The 8651-nt window shown below is 42.7% G+C and overlaps 1 protein-coding gene across 2 annotated transcripts in view; it reads right to left on the bottom strand.

Annotated features, from left to right (window-relative positions):
- ATRNL1 (attractin like 1) overlaps positions 1–8651 on the bottom strand; it is a 1264546-nt gene that overhangs the window by 89403 nt on the left and 1166492 nt on the right. The gene's annotated exons all lie outside the window — the stretch shown is intronic.

The raw sequence follows: 8651 nt of genomic DNA, 5'->3' as shown, positions 1-8651 counted from the left end.
TGAGGGGGGATCTTGTGGCTGCCTACAACCTTATCAGGGGCCAGCAGCAGGGACTCGGGGAAAGTCTGTTCACCAGGGCCCCCCTTGGAGTCACCAGGAACAATGGCCACAAGCTGAGGGAGGAGAGGTTTAGGTTAGATATTAGGAAGAACAACTTCACGGTAAGGGTGGCCAGAGCCTGGAATAGGCTTCCCAGAGAGGTGGTGCTCTCACCTTCCCTGGAAATCTTCAAGAGGAGACTGGACAGGCACCTGGCTGGGGTCTTATGACCCCTCCACCCCCACTGCTCCTTCCTGCCCATGGCAGGGGGTCAGACTCGATGATCTGTCTAGGTCTCTTCCGACTCAGTGATTCTATGATTCTATGATAAAAATATAGAGTATATAACACTTCCCAGATCAACTACCTTACAGATGAACACAGCAAAATATACTGTGTATAAATCAGTCTAACAGAACTGTTCTGTTCTTTTCTGGTCATTCTACAGGTAATACAAACAAAATTGAGCCTTAAAAATGTGCATGCTTGTGTGATTTCTACATAGCTCACTTGAAGACCTGGGCAATTTTTGCATAATTCAATCCTTCATATAATATTTTTAACTACCAAAATTAATAAAACCTTGCTTTTAGGAATCATTCACCATCATGAAAAATGAATAACTTGTAAGTTGATGCAGGATAGTTTGAATTCTAAAAAATCTCTTCTCATATCATTAGTTCCTTTCTTTCTGATCAACACAAAAAACCAGAGATAGCATCATACTTTACTGAAGCGTAATATCAGGGGAAAACCATTTGAATAAAGCTTTGCCCTTTGATAAAAGCTGAAGAAAAAATTATTTCCCAATGTCTTTATTGCAACAGAATAGGTTAATGGATTATAAAGCTACATCAAAGTTTTAGAAGACAATATTTATCCTACAGGTAAGGATTGCCTGAATAATTTACAAACTCCACTGTGAATAATTTTTGCCTACTAAACCTTGTAAACAAAGTGGGTGGTTTGTATTTGAGGCTGTCAAGCACTATTTATTCTTTGCATACGTTTTTTAGTATATGCACCTTTCCATTAAATGCAGCGTGTGAAATACTACGCAGGTCTTTTCCATTGACCCACCTTGCTAACAGGGATTGGCAACTGTGCAGGGACATGGTAACTGATTCTTTCTAACTCAGTGCACTTCGCTTTGTACATAAAGAGGTGGAAGATGTTTCTTCAGGCAGAAGGAATTGAAGTCTACATAAAAGAGCTGTTAGGGAAACCCCAGAATTAGCCAAACTTGAAAAGAAAGCTTGAAATGATCTTCATGTTTTTAGTGTTGCTTGAGTCATCCATAAATTTAATACCTGAGAAATGGTGAATTTGGATCAAACTGAGGGCCTTTAAATGCTCACCCTAATATACAAAGCAAATGTGGTCCAAAGTTATCACTCCACAAATCACATCCTATGCAGCACTCTGCCTTCCTCGGGATGCTAGCCATCACCTCACTTTAAAACATTATTTTCTCCAAATACATACAGATCTGCAATACATGGTATGGGGTGGAAATGGCCTGATGAAAGGTATTCGTGGAAGGGATGGTTGAGGGATAATCTGTTTGGAGAGGCTGATTTTATAAAGAAGGTGTCCCAAAGCTTATACCTTTATGGGAATATCCCTTCCTAAGCACACTCGTTTTGTCCCTTCTACCCTCAATATTTTTCTTTTTGCCACTCTTTTTGCCCCCTGACAGCACATGGGATGACAGATTTTGTTGTATTCATCTCAGCACCACTCTCATTGAGAATAATGAGAAGAGATGGCCATTTTTGTTTTAAGTCCAAACACTGTCCTGTACAAACTGTGGGCCATCACAAATGAGGGAAATTTGTTTCAAATCAACGAGAGGTGCCAGCTATTATAAAAGGCCTTTTTTATTATCCTCAGCATCTTTCAGGATCAAGCAGACAGACCCGTGCTTACACTCAGACTCCCACCGTTTCTTAGACCAGAGGGTGGCAACCTACAACCCTGTAGGCTGGATCTGGTCTGCAAATAGACGGGATCTGGCCCATGGCAGTTCAGGGAATTGGAAGCATGCTCCAGCCACAGTAGTGGAGAAAGTGTCCCCATTGCCTGCCATGTTCAGTTTATTCTCTCTGCTCCATCAGCGGAGGCTTCCCCAGGGTCCTAGCATCTGCCTTTTACAATTCACTCCCGTTGCAGCATCAGCTGATTGCCAGGGAGTGAGGTCCATGCAGTGGGCTGGGTTGCAAGCAGTGGCCCTCAGTGGAAAAGTGTTGCCAACCCCTGCTTCAGACCATTTCCCCATATCTCACCTCTATGGGTGAGATATGCTCCTGTGGTTCTTCTTGGGTTGAGAAACAATTGTATTATGTTCCACATAGAAATTAAAATTCACTCCAGCCTAAATATCTTCCTCAGTGAACATTCCCACTTTTAATAGCACCTAACTACAGGAGAGTGTTTTCATGTTAACCTACCAGATCCTATCAAGCCCCTTTCTGAGCAGTCCCTAAGCTGTACGCCCAAGATCTGGCTCGTGGTTTGTCTTTTTTTCTAGACAATTGTAATATTCTTTTCTTTCTACTTGTAAAGAAAGGCATATCTGTGTATGTATTCAAAGGATATTCCTGAAATGAACAAGTATTTGTTGTAGTAATTGTCATTCAGAGATTTAACTTCCAAAAGCTTCATAGAAAAGGCTATCTCCAGACTATGTACACTAAAATATTATCATGCGCTGCATAACTGGTATTGAGGTGATGCTTTCTTGTGAAAAAATGAAATTTTAGCTTGAATAGAGTATGCCATGCTCTGATGCTTTGTAGTGTGTCTCATTATGCCTTTTGCATGTTGATATATTGGTAAGTAGCTAAAGTAACTCCATGGCCATCCTTCTCTGTATAGTCGAAGTTACAAACTGTTATCTAAACTTTTTTTTAACAGTTTTTTTTGTCTGTTGATCACTAATCAGCACTTTCTATGTTGTGGAGAAAGGCTTCTATGTGTGCACATATTTGACAGGAATCATTTGTGTAGAGGAGGATTAATGGGTTTGTCTGCAGTTCCTTTAACAAACAATTAGAGTATCTTAACTTTGGTGTTGCAGATCTAAAAATTAATCAACAATAAGCAAAGAAGAAGAATTCTTAATTCTGTTCCTAGCTAACATGTTCCTGAAGTGGCATTGCAGGGATCTGAAATTAATGGATGATGTTATGCACTAAGTCATGGTAAGAATGATGATTTATAGATTTTCCAATTACCACAACAGAATCTGAGTAGCTCTCAAATGTTAATGAATTCACTCTTACAATATTCCTGAGGTAGGAAAGTATTATTCCCATTTTACAGCTGGCACGCACGTATAATGTGACTTGCCTAATAGCACATGGGAAAGCTAGAACACAACCAATATCAGAACCTATGGTTTCCCTTTCAACAAAATCATCATATTCTGCTATACAGGAGGGCAAGACTTCTGGGCCCAATGCTCTGTGACTTCTCCTTGTTTTACAAGCGGGTGAATTTCTGCTGTGAAGGGTACTGCACTCTTACAACTACAGTATGGTTGCCGTGCTGCTAAATAGCAATGTGTCTGGATCATCCTGTGAGATGCACTGTGACCAGATGTATTCAGTGAGATCTGAGAGCACTAAGCACCTCATAGGAGATGCCCAAGATTTATAGACTCGGGCAGTGACTTAAAAGCAACGTTCTGCCCACATGAAAAAAGAGCCGGGCTGGTGGTAGAAGGGGGGGGCATATCATGGTGACCCTCTCTGTGGCTTTCCTGGAAGCCTACAGGTGGGTCCAGGGGAGGGTCCAGAGTACAGCAGGGGATTGGGGGTATGTGTCTGCCAGCCAATCAAGGATGGTCCAGCTCTGCAGAAGGAAGGATCAGGCTCTGAAGGGCTCAATCCTTCCTTCTGTGAAGCACTCGTGTCCTTGCGAGGGAGAGATAGCGAAGCCCAAAGGCTCCTGGGATGCTGGCAGACACTGAACTAAGTTGAGTCAGGAGGGGATCTGGTACTGAAGTTCAATAGACGGGTTTAACCTAAATTGCTTAAGTGTGATACTACATTGATCCAAGTCTAGCTTAGATGGGGATCTGCCATTTTTAAATTAGTCGATGTGTGCCAAAGTTCTGTTTTGTTATGGGTATAGCCTGGTTTCAGACACTGAAACCAGAACCTGGCTCTAAAGTGCATACGCAGCTGGTTGAAAAAAATCAGGCTCAAAGGAAAATCATCAATGGCTCCTTCGCAAACTCAAAGGATTATCAAGTGATGTTCTGTAGAGGTCTGTGCTAGGTCTACTACTATTCAAAATTTTCATGAGTAACCCGAATGATGGACTAAAGAGTACATTTTTAAAATGCGTGAATGATACTGAGCTGGGAGGGGATACAAACCCCTTGGAAGAAAGGGTTAGAATTTGCAATGATCTTGACAACTTGGAGAAATGATCTGAGCTAAATAGGGTGAAATTCAATAAAGACAAATGCAAAGTACTCTCCTATACAACTACACAAACACAAAATGGCTAACCAGCAGTTAGGGATATTTAGTTTGGATATTAGGAGAAAAAGTTTAGTTAGGCACTGGAATAGATTACCTAGGGAGATTGTTGAATCTCATCTCTGGAAGTTTTTAAGGGCAGGTTAGACACATATCTGTCAGGAATGATTTAAGTAGACTTGATCTGCCTTGGGGCAGGGTACGTACTAGATGACCTCTTGAGATCCTTTCCATCCCTATTTTTTTATGATTGTATGATTCGACAATTGTAGGCATCAGCAGGTTCTGTAGGAAACACACCAGAGCTATTTGAAGAAAGACAAGCCGAAAACATATTTGCTATTTAAATATGGCAAATATGCTTGAGGGTTCCCTTACTCATTTTTTAAAATTTATTGTACTTATTAGCATTTGATAATTGGGTTAATATATAAATAAGCCTTAGAACCTAAGTACAATAGCACTGTTCATTTCCAAGGCAGAAATAAAGCTGCAGAGAAAACCTAAGAGGTAAACATAATCATGCTACATGTATCTCTGTTGTAATTTCACTGAAGTCAGTGTTATGCCAAGAATGGGGTACATGGGGTATATCTGAGGCTAGAATCTGGCAGAGAAATACATATTTTTGCTCGGGGCTACACAAGTAACTAACAGCTAGAATTAGAACTCAGGAGATTTTACTTCTCAGCTCTGCTCTCAGTACACGGGACCATGCAACCTCGATACACTGACTTCACTTTTTAGTCTATAAGGTCATCTTATATTTTTTATACACTGTAAACTATCCAGTAAAATATGTGCAACTCTCCTAAAACTTATGCGTACAGGAAATGCCTAATTTCAGCATGAATGATCATACTTCTGATACATATATTGGTCAAGCAAAACCTGCTCTTAATGCTTTTCCATAACATTTGGTTGTGCTAGAACATGGTCTTCAAGTGTTATACAAATAAGTACTTGGGCTGTGCAAAGCTTCGGTCCCTGATTCGATTAGACGGAGATTCGGCCTGATGTGGTGGCTGAATCTCTAAATCTGAATCGAATCAGAGGACCCTTTAATCTCTCTGAATTGGAACCCTCCAAAACGATTGAGAGAGATTTGGAGATTCAGACAGAGACAGCTTTAAATGTTTTTTCTACATACCTCTAGGTGGCACGGGCTCATGAGTGCTGCGATGCTGGGGTGCATGGAGTGTCCCACAGGAGCGTGGGGGGCTCCCCAGTGTGCTTGGCAGCAGATACAGAAGTGGACCAGAAGCACTTTTGGTTCACTTCTGGGTCTGCCGAGGAGTGCGCCCCTACGCACCCCACCCCCCAGCTCAGTGACTAGTGCCTCCTGGGTTGGGGGGACACCCAGGGTCCCCTTCTGGGTGATCACTGATCCGGGGAGGGGGGGACCCAGCATGCTCCCTGGCAGACCCCAAAAGTGGACCGGGAGTACTTCCGGTCCACTTCTGGGTTCCCCACCAAGCACATGGAGGACCCCCTCCACTCCTGTTGGATGCTCCATGTGCCCTAGCATCACAGCATTCAGAAGCCATGCTTGCTACCTCAAGGTAGGTAGAAAGAGCTTTTAAAGCTGTGAGTATGGCTGAATTGCTGATTCTCTGATTCAGCATTGAGCCTTCAGATTTGGATTTGGTTGAATCAAATCAGACACACTGATCCAAATCAACGAATCGAATCACTGTCCCTGATTTGGGCCAAATCCAAATCCGAATCAAATATGGCCCGTTTCACACACCCCTAATAAGTACAACTCAACAAGGATAAGTGAAAAGTCTTATACCTGGGACAGAATAATTGCATGAACAAATACAGATTGGATAGTGACTGGTTAGCTTGCAGCGTTGCTGAGAAGGATCTTGGGTTTATATTAGACAATAAGCTGAGTATGAGTCAACTGTGCTTTGTTGCAAAATAGGGCAACAGTATACTGAGTTATATTAACAGAAGTGCCACCTGCAAGTCAAGGGAAGTGACTCTTATGCTCTATGTAGCACTGGTGAGGCCTAGTTTTGTCTCTAGCTTTAGGCCCCAATTTTTAAGACGAATGTAGACAGAGTGGATAGAATCCAGTGGAGAGCAAAATGTATATACATATTAGAGGCTTGGGAAGCATGACTTGTAGGGAAAAGCTGAAAGATCTAGGGTTGAGTCTGGAGAAGAGAAGATTGAGGGGGATTTGATAACAGTCTTCAAACATGAAAGGCGATTATGGAGAGGATGGGCTTTTTCCTGTGGCTGTAAGGAACAGGACTAGGACCAATGTCCTCAAGCTTCAGCAGAGGAAACAGGTTGGAAATTAGGAAGACCTTTTTGAGTATGAAGGTGGTTAAGTATTTGAACAAATTACCTAAGGAAGTTGTGAAATCATAAAATTATGGAGAAGTAGAGAGCAGGAAGGGACCTTCGGAGGCCATCTAGTCCAACCCCTGCCTGAGGCAGGATCATCCCTATGCAAACCATCCTACACAATTCATAAACTAAACTATGTAGGACTACCACCAACCCTGGCACAACACACACATAACACTCTAAATTGGCACAGGTAAAGCGGGGGAGCCATAGCAGCTAATATCTTGCTTCTATGAAATGTAGTCAATATATGCTCAAGAGATCCTGGGTAGAGGGCCATGCCCCCCTGCAACAAAGGAAGACAAAACACCCCACAGTCCATACCAATCTGACTATGGGGTAAAAATCCTTCCTGACCCCAAATATAGAAATCGGCCTGATCCTGAGTGGAGGCGCAAGACTCTCTAGCCAGGAACTTCTGGCTTTGGTTTCAGCAGGAGCATTGGCACACCCCAGGCAAAATCCCCAGCCTTGGCTGCAGCCAATACCCAATGCCTCTGAGGGAGGCTTAAAAACAGGGGGAAAGGAGAAAGGAGGGATGGGGGCAACCAGCAAAGCCCAGAAGCATGGGAAATACTCATAGTAGAACATAGGCATAGCTGCTCCTAGATCACCCCCAGCCAGTGATGAAAAGTGATGGAAAGTCCACAACTTCCCTAGCAGCAGTCTATTCCACTGCCTCACTATTCTAACAGTAAAGACATTTTTCCTGATATCCATCTTATTTAAACTTACTTTGCTGCAACTTCAAGCTACTGGTCCATGTCCTACTCTCTGCAGCAAGACAGCCTTTCACGTATTTGAGGACTGCTATCATGTCCCTTCTTGAGTGCCTTTTCAGCAAGATGAACATGCCTAGCTCCTTTTTTGCCTTTCCTGGTATTATCTGCTTTCCAACCCCTTCTTGTAACCCATTTCCAGACCCTCTCTAAGTTCTCCATGTCCTTTTTAAAATGTGGAGCCCAGAACTGCATACAATACTCCAGAAGAGGCCTAGCCAGTGCCAAATAGGGAAGCACTATCCCTCCCCACATCTTGCACCTAATACTTCTTGATGCAACCTAAAACCATATTCACCTTTTGTGTGGCTGCATCACACTGCAGACTCATATTGAGTCTATGATCTATCGGACTCCTGAATCCTTTTTCACAATGCTGCCATCCAGCCAAAGGTCACTCATTTTATATTTGCCTTTTCGATTATTCTTCCTGAGGTATACCATCTTGCATTTGTCTGCACTGAACTACACCCTGCTAGCTCCAGCTCAGCTTTCCAATCTGTTAAGATCTTTCTGAACTGCATGCTCATCCTCTGTGTTCACCATCCTTCCTAGTTTTGCCATCTGCAGACTTGCTCAAGAAGCATTTTATGCCAACATCCAAATCATTAATAAGCATGTTGAAGAGCACTGGGCCCAGGACAGGTGCCTGTGGGACTCCACTCAAAACCTCCTGACATTTTGACATGGACCTGTTAATTATTACCCTTTACTTGTGGCTATTGAGCCAGTTTTCTATCCACCTTACAGTCATTTTGTCCAGTTCACGTTTCTCCAATTTGTTTATGAGGTCATGTGGGACCTTGTCAAAAGCCTTGCTGAAGTCCAGATATTGCTATATCCACAGCATTCCCTTCATCCACCCAAGTAGTTCCTTTGTCAAAAGAGCTCAGGTTTGTCTGAAAGTTTGTTTTTCATAAAACTAGGCTGCTGCTTGTGCTCAGCCTTTCCTCCTCCAGATGCTTGCAAATGGCCTTCC

This window comes from Gavialis gangeticus, unplaced genomic scaffold (genome assembly GCF_001723915.1).
Source record: "Gavialis gangeticus isolate Ggan-Ray unplaced genomic scaffold, GavGan_comp1, whole genome shotgun sequence".
Taxonomy (NCBI): domain Eukaryota; kingdom Metazoa; phylum Chordata; order Crocodylia; family Gavialidae; genus Gavialis; species Gavialis gangeticus.
The sequence above is the reverse complement of the archived record's forward strand: the minus strand, read 5'-3'. Positions and strand labels throughout refer to the sequence as shown.